Raw genomic sequence first — 9,131 nt, 5'->3', positions numbered from 1 at the left:
CTTATGAAGTCCATCTGCTCCTCATTTCTTATAGCACAATTGTATTCCATTACATTCATATCCCACGGTTTGTTTAGCTGTGCCCCAGTTGATGGGCATCCCCTTGATTTCCATTCTTTGCCACCACAAAAAAGAGCTGCTATAAAGATTTTTGTATATACAAGTCCTTTTCCCACTTGTATGATGTCTTTGGAATACAGCCCTGGTATTGCTGGGTCAAAGGGTATGCACATTTTTATAGCCCTTTGGGCATAGTTCCAAATTGCTCTCCAGAATAGTTGGATCAGTTCACAACTCTACCAGCAATGCAGTAGTATTTCAATTTTCCCACATCTTCTCCAGCATTTATCATTTTCCTGTTATGACATGTTAGGCAATCTGACAGGAGAGATGTGGTACCTGAGAATTGTTTTTATTTTCATTTCTCTAATCAATAGTGATTTAGAGCATTTTTTCATATAACTATAAATATCTTTAATTTCCTCTTCTGAAAACTGCCTGTTCATATCCATTGATCATTTATCAATTTAAAAAATTGGCTCAGTTCCCTGTATATTTTAGAGATGAGGCCTTTGTCAGGGACATTGGTTGTAAAGATTCTTTCCCTACTTTATTAAATACAAGAGAGAAATGTTCATTTCTCACATTTCTCCATTTGATTCTATTTGAGAGGCTAAGTCATCTTAATGAATCATTAACTGATATTCCACACATGTCATCAACGGTTCTTCAATATGAAGCTTATGACAGGTAAAATTGTTATGGGAAAAGAGAAAGAGATTTATCACATCAACAAAATCAAAGGGACCAGTCCCCTTTGTTAGGCAAATGTTGTAGATAAAAGGTGCCCAGAGAAAAAAGTAAACAGTAAACTAAAATTATTTAAGCCTCAGAAGTCTCATATAATACAGCTGTTTGATCTTCAAGACACCATGTGATGTAGCTCTCTAGTCTGGGGGTGGCCCCAGAGCAGTTTCAAGCTAACTGTCTTCTTAGACTCCAGTCACTTGTTTCTATTGCAACCCAGAATCAAAGCCCAACCGCATGGGATATGCCAGCAGCTAAACCCCATACTCAGGGGAGGCCAACAGAGAGGTTCCAGGCAACACCTCCCCTGACCATACAAGCCAGAAGAGAAGCTTACCCTCCAGGGAAAGTAAGCAGAGAGGCTTTGAAGCCCAGAGGAAGCCAGGTGTAAGACACTGAGCCCCAAGTACAAAAAGCTTGGAACAATGCAGAACCAGAGCCCAACTTTCTCATAAAAATACCAGGTCACAAAAAAAAAACAGAAAAAAAATGAGCAACCCCCCTGCCCCCGCGAAAACCAAAAAGGTCATGACTATATAAAGGTACTATGATGGGAGGAAGGATCAAGGTATAAACTTATATGAGGACAAAAGTGTTAAAATGGCTACATGTAAAGCCTCAAAGAAAAATTTAATTCAGTCTCGGGCCCAAAAAAAATTCCTGGAAAACTTTAAAAGACTTTTAAAAGGTAAATTAGAGAAGCAGAAGAAAAAATGCAAAAAGAAATTAAAGTAATGCAAGAGAATCATGGGGGAAAAGAGTCTATAAAATGGGGAAAGATATTGTAAAAATTACTGAAAATAACTCCCTAAAAATACAATTGGCCAAATGGAAAAGGAATTAGAAAAGCTCACTGAAGAAAATGATTCCTTAAAAATTAGAACTGAGCAAGTGGAAGCTAATGACCCTATAAGACATCAAGATACAATAAAAAAATCAAAAAAGTAAAAAAAAAAAACAGAAGAAAATGCCCATTTAGTCCTAGTACCAGGACACACACACACACACACACACACAGAGAATATTTTTCTTTATATTTCCCATCCTAAAATTTCTATTGGAGAAATAATGCATGGAAATTAATAAGCACACAAACCATAATGTGAGCATGACAGAGAGAATCATAAGAACTAGAAGAAAGCTGTTAATAACATAGCAGCGTCTAATTCCATTAAGTCAAGGTGAGCACAAGAGTCAAGAAATGTTAGTTAAGACCAAGCAGAGCTGACCACCCTTTCTAAATGTATAGCATGGAGAAGATACTGGTCTTTGTATAATGTATAAATTGTATAAATTAAGAAACTAAAGCTGAAGAGACCAGTAAAGAAAACACTGGGCAATATCAAAATTATTGGTGGTGTAAAGAGACCCCAAACTAAAGAGAGAAACTCCCTAACAAGTGCAAAAAGTTACTCAAAGAACAACAAAAAAAATTTTCCCCAAAGAGAAGAACAATGAAGCATTTTTAATGAAAGAAATTCAAACATTGGAAGACCGAAAGTGGAAGAAAAATAGAGAGCTTAGAACAGAAAATGCTATTCCTTATCCAAATAATAGTCTCCATGAAAAATAAACTAGAGCAAACAGAAATCATTAGAAAACAATAAAAATACTGAAAAAAGAGAATATTAAGTTAACTGGTATTCAGATTTTCTGACCTATAAATCGGGCCAAGGAGAGAAAATTTAAGCATTATTGGACTCCTTAATAATTATTATTATTAATCTTAGTTGTTGTTGTTATTGGTATTTCTGGAATGTTCTCTCCAATTATTTCCATCTTATTACTTCCCTGATTTTTTTTTCAAGTTCCAGCTAACATCCCACCTATTACCAGATGACTTTTCTGGTCCACATTAAAGCAAGTTCTTTCCCTCTGAGACCATATCCAACTTATCCTTTATATTTTCTTCTTGTCCGTAATTGTTTGCATGTCTCACCTATTATACAGTGAGGAACTTGAGAACAGGGACTGTTTTTTTACAACTTTTTTGTGTCCTTAGCACTAAGCACAGTGCCTGGCAAATTGTAGTTACTTGATTAATGCTTGTTGATTTAACTTTAATTAATAATATTCAAATTGCAGGAAGGAAAAGACAGTGCATTTATAATACCAGGTGGGAGACATCATTTTACAACTGTCAGACTTGCACAATTCAAATAGAGATTAATAAGAAAAAAGTTAAGGACATGGATAAACCTCTATAGGAGTTAGATCTAACACATCACTGCTAACTACTCGTGTTGGCAATCAAAATGGGCTCTTAGCACTCACTTCAACCACATGCCCTTGAAGAGTTTGGCCTTTGTTTCCTTGATTAGATTGGGAGTCCTTGGTGACCTCCTTGCCTCAGGGGAGGGCCTACTTTACATGGGTTTGAGTGGCATGTTTGGGACATCAGAGGCTTTTAGACCATGTGGGTTTAAGTCACCTCTTTGTGATGATTTTAGGTCACGTGGGTAAGCTGCATGTGTGACTCACCCTTGACCCTGAAAACAATATAAAACCAGGGGTTGGCTTTCTCTTTTTCAGAGCTCTGACCCACAAGCAGTGGTGGTGGGAGTGATTCTGGGCCAGCCCTTGTTATGAGCTCCCGGCTGAACTTAGATGTTGGTAACTATGAATTGTATGTGGCCTGTCTGTCAATGTTTGTAATTCATTTGTATTTGTTCTGAAGTTCAGGGTGCTGGCTTTTCCCCCTGAACTAAGTGAGTGATATTTGTATGCCAGATTAAAGGAAGCTTGTTAACCCCCTAACGTTGCTCTCCTTAGTAAAGCAGATCAAAAGAACCTGGGCTTTTGCAGCATTCTGTGAGCTGGTTGTTGTTGATTTTACACCCCCCACAGCAGCTGCTGGCCAGATTGTTGAAACACTACTGAATGGGAACAAAAAAAGGAACTAAGTATTTCTCAGGCAGACACGGCACTTTTTCCAAAATTGACCATGTGTTGGGGTAGGGCGAAAAACCTCATAAACAAATGCACAAAAGAATAAATGTTCCTGTCATTTAATGACCACAATGCAATAAAATTTGCATACAATAAAAGATCTTTAAGGGAATTATGTCTCCCCTTGTTACTTTCCTGTACTTCATGATCTCCAGAAACTCATCATGATGAAAGCTGAAATCAACTTGGAAAGTCAAACCTCCTCAAATAATTTTCCACCCCAGCTGCATAATATCATCATACCCCAAAGATAGCTAATACCCTTCCCCCATTTTTCAGCTTCTTGTTTTTGGATGTCTCTCCAACTAGATTGTGAGCTCCTTGAAAGCAGGGAATACCTTATGCCTTTCTTTGTAACTCAACACTTAGCACAGTGAGTGGCTCATAGCAGGTGCTTTGTAAATGTTTACTGACTCTTACTCTCATTAAAAATAATTGCTGACTACATAACTTACTTTTATGAATGTCCTTGGTCAAAAACAAATCTTAGATACCATATAAATTTAATTAATGATAATGACAGAAATAAGAAAACATGCCAACATTTATAAGATATAGCTAAAGTCACCCTTAATGGAAAATTCTATACCTCAGTGTTATTTCTTCAACAAAAGAGGTAGACATGGAGACAAGATGGAGGTGAAAAGGCAGGAAGTTGCCTGAGCTCTTCCCAATTTCCTTCAAAATAACTTTAAGGACTCAAAGAGAAATATGAATTGGTCTGAGGCCCAAAAAGATATCCTGGGAGAGCTCACAAAGGATTTTAAAAGTCGAATAAGTAAGTAGATGAAAAATTGGGAAAAGAAATGAGAGTTATGTAAGAAAATCATGACAAAGAGTCATCAGCTTGGTAAAAGAAGCACAAAAATAGAAAAGTAGGTACAAAATTCACTGAAGAAAACAGCTCCTTAAAATGCCAAATTGGCCAAAGGAAAAGGAGATATAAAAGCTAACTGAGAAAATAATTCCTTAAAAGTAGAGTTGGGCAAGTGGAAGCTAATGACTCCATAAGAAATGAAGAATCAATCAAATGCAATCAAAAGAATGAAAAAAGTGAAGAAAATATGAAATACCTCATTGGAAAAACAACTGATCTCAAAAATACATCCAGGAGAGATAATTCAAAAATTATTGGACTATGTGAAAGCCATGATAAAAAAAAGAGCTTGGAATCTGTCCTTGAAAAAAATTATCAGGGAAAACTGCTCTAATATCCTAGAACCAAAAGGTTAAATAATAATTGAAAGAATCCACAGATCTCATCCTGAAAGAGATCCCAAAATCAAAACTCGGAGGAATATTATAGCCAAATTTGAGAACTCTCATGTAAAATAAAAATCCTGCAAGCAGCTAGAAAGAAAACACTCAAATATCAAGGAGTCACAGTCAGGATTACATAGAATTTAGCTGCTTCTACATTAAGGGATTAAAGGACTTGGAATATGATATTCCAGAACACAAAAGAGCTTATATTATATCCAAGAATAAACTACTTAGAAAAACTGAGAATGATCTTTCAGGGGAAAATGGGCATTCAGCTAAAGAAGGGACTTTCAAACATCCCTGATGAAAAGATCAGAGCTAAACAGAAAATTCAATTTTCAAATACAAGGTCAAGAGAAGCACCAAAAGGTAAACAGGAAAGAAAAAAAAGTTACTTGGTAAGGCTAATCTGTTTAAATTCCTACACAGGAAGATGATACTTGTAACGTCTAAGAACCATATCTCTTTTAGGGCATTTAAAAGGAATATACATAAACAGAAAGTATGGGTATAAGGCAACTTTGATTGAATGACATAAAATAAATGACGGCATGAGAAAGAGGATTGCATGGAGAGAAGAGGGAAAGGAGAGGTAGAATGGGGTAAATTATATCACAAGAAGGTTAAAGGATCTATTACAGCACAGGGAAAGAAGGGAGAAAAGTGAACATTGTTTGAACCTTATTCTCATTGAATTAAGCTCAAAGAAGGAACAGCATACACATTCAGTTGGTTATAGAAATCTAACTTACCTCAAAGGGAAGTAGGAACAGAAGGGGGACAAGAAAGAGAAGGGACTGAAGGGAAGGGAAATTAAGGGAGACAGTGGTCAGAAGCAAAACGCCAGGGAGGTTAAATATAGGAGGAACGAAAACACAGGATGAAAGGCCAAAGAGATAGCAGAGTGAATTAAAAAGTAGAATCCAACAATATGTGTTTACAAGAAAAAAAGTATTTGAAGAAGAGCGACACTCAGAGCAAAGAAGGGGGCTGAAGCAGAATATATTATACTTCAGATGAATCAGAAAAAAACGGGTAGAAATCATTGTATCAAACAAAGCAAAAGCAAAAATAGATATAATTTAAAGAGACAAGGAAGGAAACTACATCTTACTAAAAGTTACTATAGACTGTGAATATCAATACTAAACACAAGCACCAAATGGTACAGTGTCTACATTTCTAAACAAGAAGTTAAATGAGTTATAAGAGGAAATAGACAGTAAAACTACATTAGTAGGGGACTTCAACTTTCCCCTCTCAGAACTAGATAAATATAACCACAAAATAAATAAAAAAGAAGTTAAGGAGGTGAACAGAATTCTGGGATGGAGAGTGGGAGGGTGGGATGTGCCTCGATGCCAATCCATGCCTGGTCAAGCCTCTTTTAAAATAAAGTCTAAGTTCTAATACAGACACATAGGGAGAGCTTGTCTTTCAGGGGATTTGGGTGGGGTATTCATATATCTTGGATCAGGCCAGCTGAGATGTCACACATAGTGATCACAGTGGTCAGAGCAGCCACAGACACACCCAGCTGGACCAATCTCCATCTGAATTCACTGGGTTCTCCATGCACCCACTGCCTGCACAGGAGCAGTCCCACAGTGCTACCTAATGGCTGCAGGTCTCAAATCCACCCCATCCTTTTAAGCAACCTTCAGGATCCCCACAGCCAGAACAAAACCCCTGCTTGCTGCCCTGCAATTTCTCCAAGCTAGCGTCTGTCCACAGGACAAAAAGGATGGATTGACTCAGGAGAGTATAACCTTACTGCATGTGTGTGTAAGTGACCAAGTCCTTGAAAACTTTTTTTTCTCTGACCCTCCAGTCAGCCCCAAAGGCTTAGTTCATTTTCAGATAAAGGTTTGCTTTTTTCCTTTCACTTCATTACTCTTCAACCATATATGCTCCAGTGAGAACATCTAGTGGTTTGGTAAAAACATCATTACTTTTAGCAAGTCTTTGATATTGCAAGTCAGGGGGCATTTCTGTTTACACTGGACATATGTTCACACCTCATTGTGATATACACACACACACACACACACACACACACACACACACATATATATGAACCCAAATCATAAGAGAGTCTCTGCAAAGTAAAGTCCTGGGAGTTGTCCATTGAAAGTCTTAGACCATTTTCTTCTGACTGATCCAAAATTTTCAGAACCTTTCCTCATGTTCTTCCAGAGTTTTCCCAAAGGGCATGATGTCATTAACACATGCATAGACCTCATGTCTCCAACTAACTCTTCCATCAGTCTTTGAAGGTGATAGGTACCCTCATGGTGATAGGGGGCATATGCGCAAACAAGGAGAATCAAGTTTGATAGATTCTGATAAAGAAGTCATTACATTTCCCACCTGTGCCATAGGAATATAGTAATAGCTACAAGGAATGAATGGATAAAAATCATATATTATGTGTTTTAGTAGTTTTATTTATTTATTTATCCATTCATTCACTCATTTATTTGTTTGTTTATTTATTTATTTGTTTATTATTAGCATGATCTGAAGGACTGTGGATCATAAGGGAAATGAAGACAGCCCATGTTCTCAAAGAGCCCTTCTCCTGGATGGTTTTAGCTACAGGTCAGATGGAAAGGTCTCACAGTCCTGAGGGTGAAGCAACAAAACAGATGGTCATGCCTCTTCTTTAATTCCAAGTATACTGATAAAATTACATTATGTTGTGGTGGGAGCTATTTCACAGGACTGAAGCCTTTGGGGAAAGAAACTTCTTTTCTGTTTTTTCCAAAGTTGTCACTGAAGGACCTGCAAGAGCAGTTGCCAGGCTGCAACTCCACAAGGTTGTATCCCAGTTTTGTGATGACAGACTCTGGCCTGGAAGTATTTCTATTTCCAAAGTTTTTTAGCTCAAAATTCAGGACCATTGCTTCCCCTCAGGGAGCAGTGTCAGAGGAGACATAGCTAGATATACAAGAGACATTAGATATTATTGACAACTGATGGGATATAAAGGTCCATAGAAAGTGTGGTTTCTAGGAAGATGCCTATGGTACCTTCCTATATACACTAGGTCAGCTTGCAAGGGTGGAGATATTGTGGTAGAAAGATGAGTGTAGCTTTGGACACATGGAGTGTCTATAGGACACTGAGTTTGAGTTGACCATTAGACTGTTGGATATGAGAGACTGGAAGTCAGGCGAGAGGTTAGTGCTGCATCAAAAGATCTGAGAAACATTTGTATAAAAGTAATGATTATGTAATGAAATGGGGTTGATGAGATTGTTTCCCTATTATGCCATGTAAACTTGAGAATCTATACCAAGGCCCCTAATAAATGCACAAAATGGAATTGCACACATTTTTTTCTAGGGGAACAAGTTATAATTTTTAAACACATACACACACATGCAAGTGTGTATGTATGGCGAGAGAGAGAGAGAGAGAGAGAACAAGCAGTAAACTGTTGGTACAATTGAGGTGGGACATCATCATCAAAGTTTTAAAACTAGCATGTATATAGAGATTTAGAGTTTGCAAAAACACTTTATCAATATTATCTCATTTTATCCTCAAAACAACACTAGGAGGTAGGTGTGATTTATATTCCTGTTTTGGTTGGTTGATTGCCGTCTCTCATTCTCAAAGAGAACCAAAATAACAATACTGTGTTAGAGTCAAGTTATAGTGTGCCCAGCTTTGACAGATCAGACCAATATGAGCTCAGAAGTTTCTACCACAGATCAGGTACAAATAGTCCATGTGAACATTTGGAGTGAATTCTCTAACTTCCTGTTTTACTGATTAAGGAAATGACACTGAGGAAGGTTGTTTGATTTGGTCAGAGTCACACAGCTGTTTATTGCCTGAGGCTGGTTTTGAACTCAGGTCTTTCTGGACTCTAGCTCCAGTACTCTATCCATGACCTCCAAAGCTGCCTGGAGAGGGGTACTCTTCCATGAAGGCACTGCCTGAACTTGTTGTGGGACACATGGATTGATCAATCTGCATTCTTTAAGAATAACCAACAGAACTGTCTCATTCCTTCCTCGTTGCCATATTGTTTGATGAGTTCATGTTTGATGTCATCTCACAAGGGTCTTTGGCCTCCACTCTTGGATTGTAGCCATTTAAGA

This window comes from Trichosurus vulpecula, chromosome 1 (genome assembly GCF_011100635.1).
Source record: "Trichosurus vulpecula isolate mTriVul1 chromosome 1, mTriVul1.pri, whole genome shotgun sequence".
NCBI lineage: Eukaryota > Metazoa > Chordata > Mammalia > Diprotodontia > Phalangeridae > Trichosurus > Trichosurus vulpecula.
Note: the sequence above shows the minus strand (reverse complement) of the source record.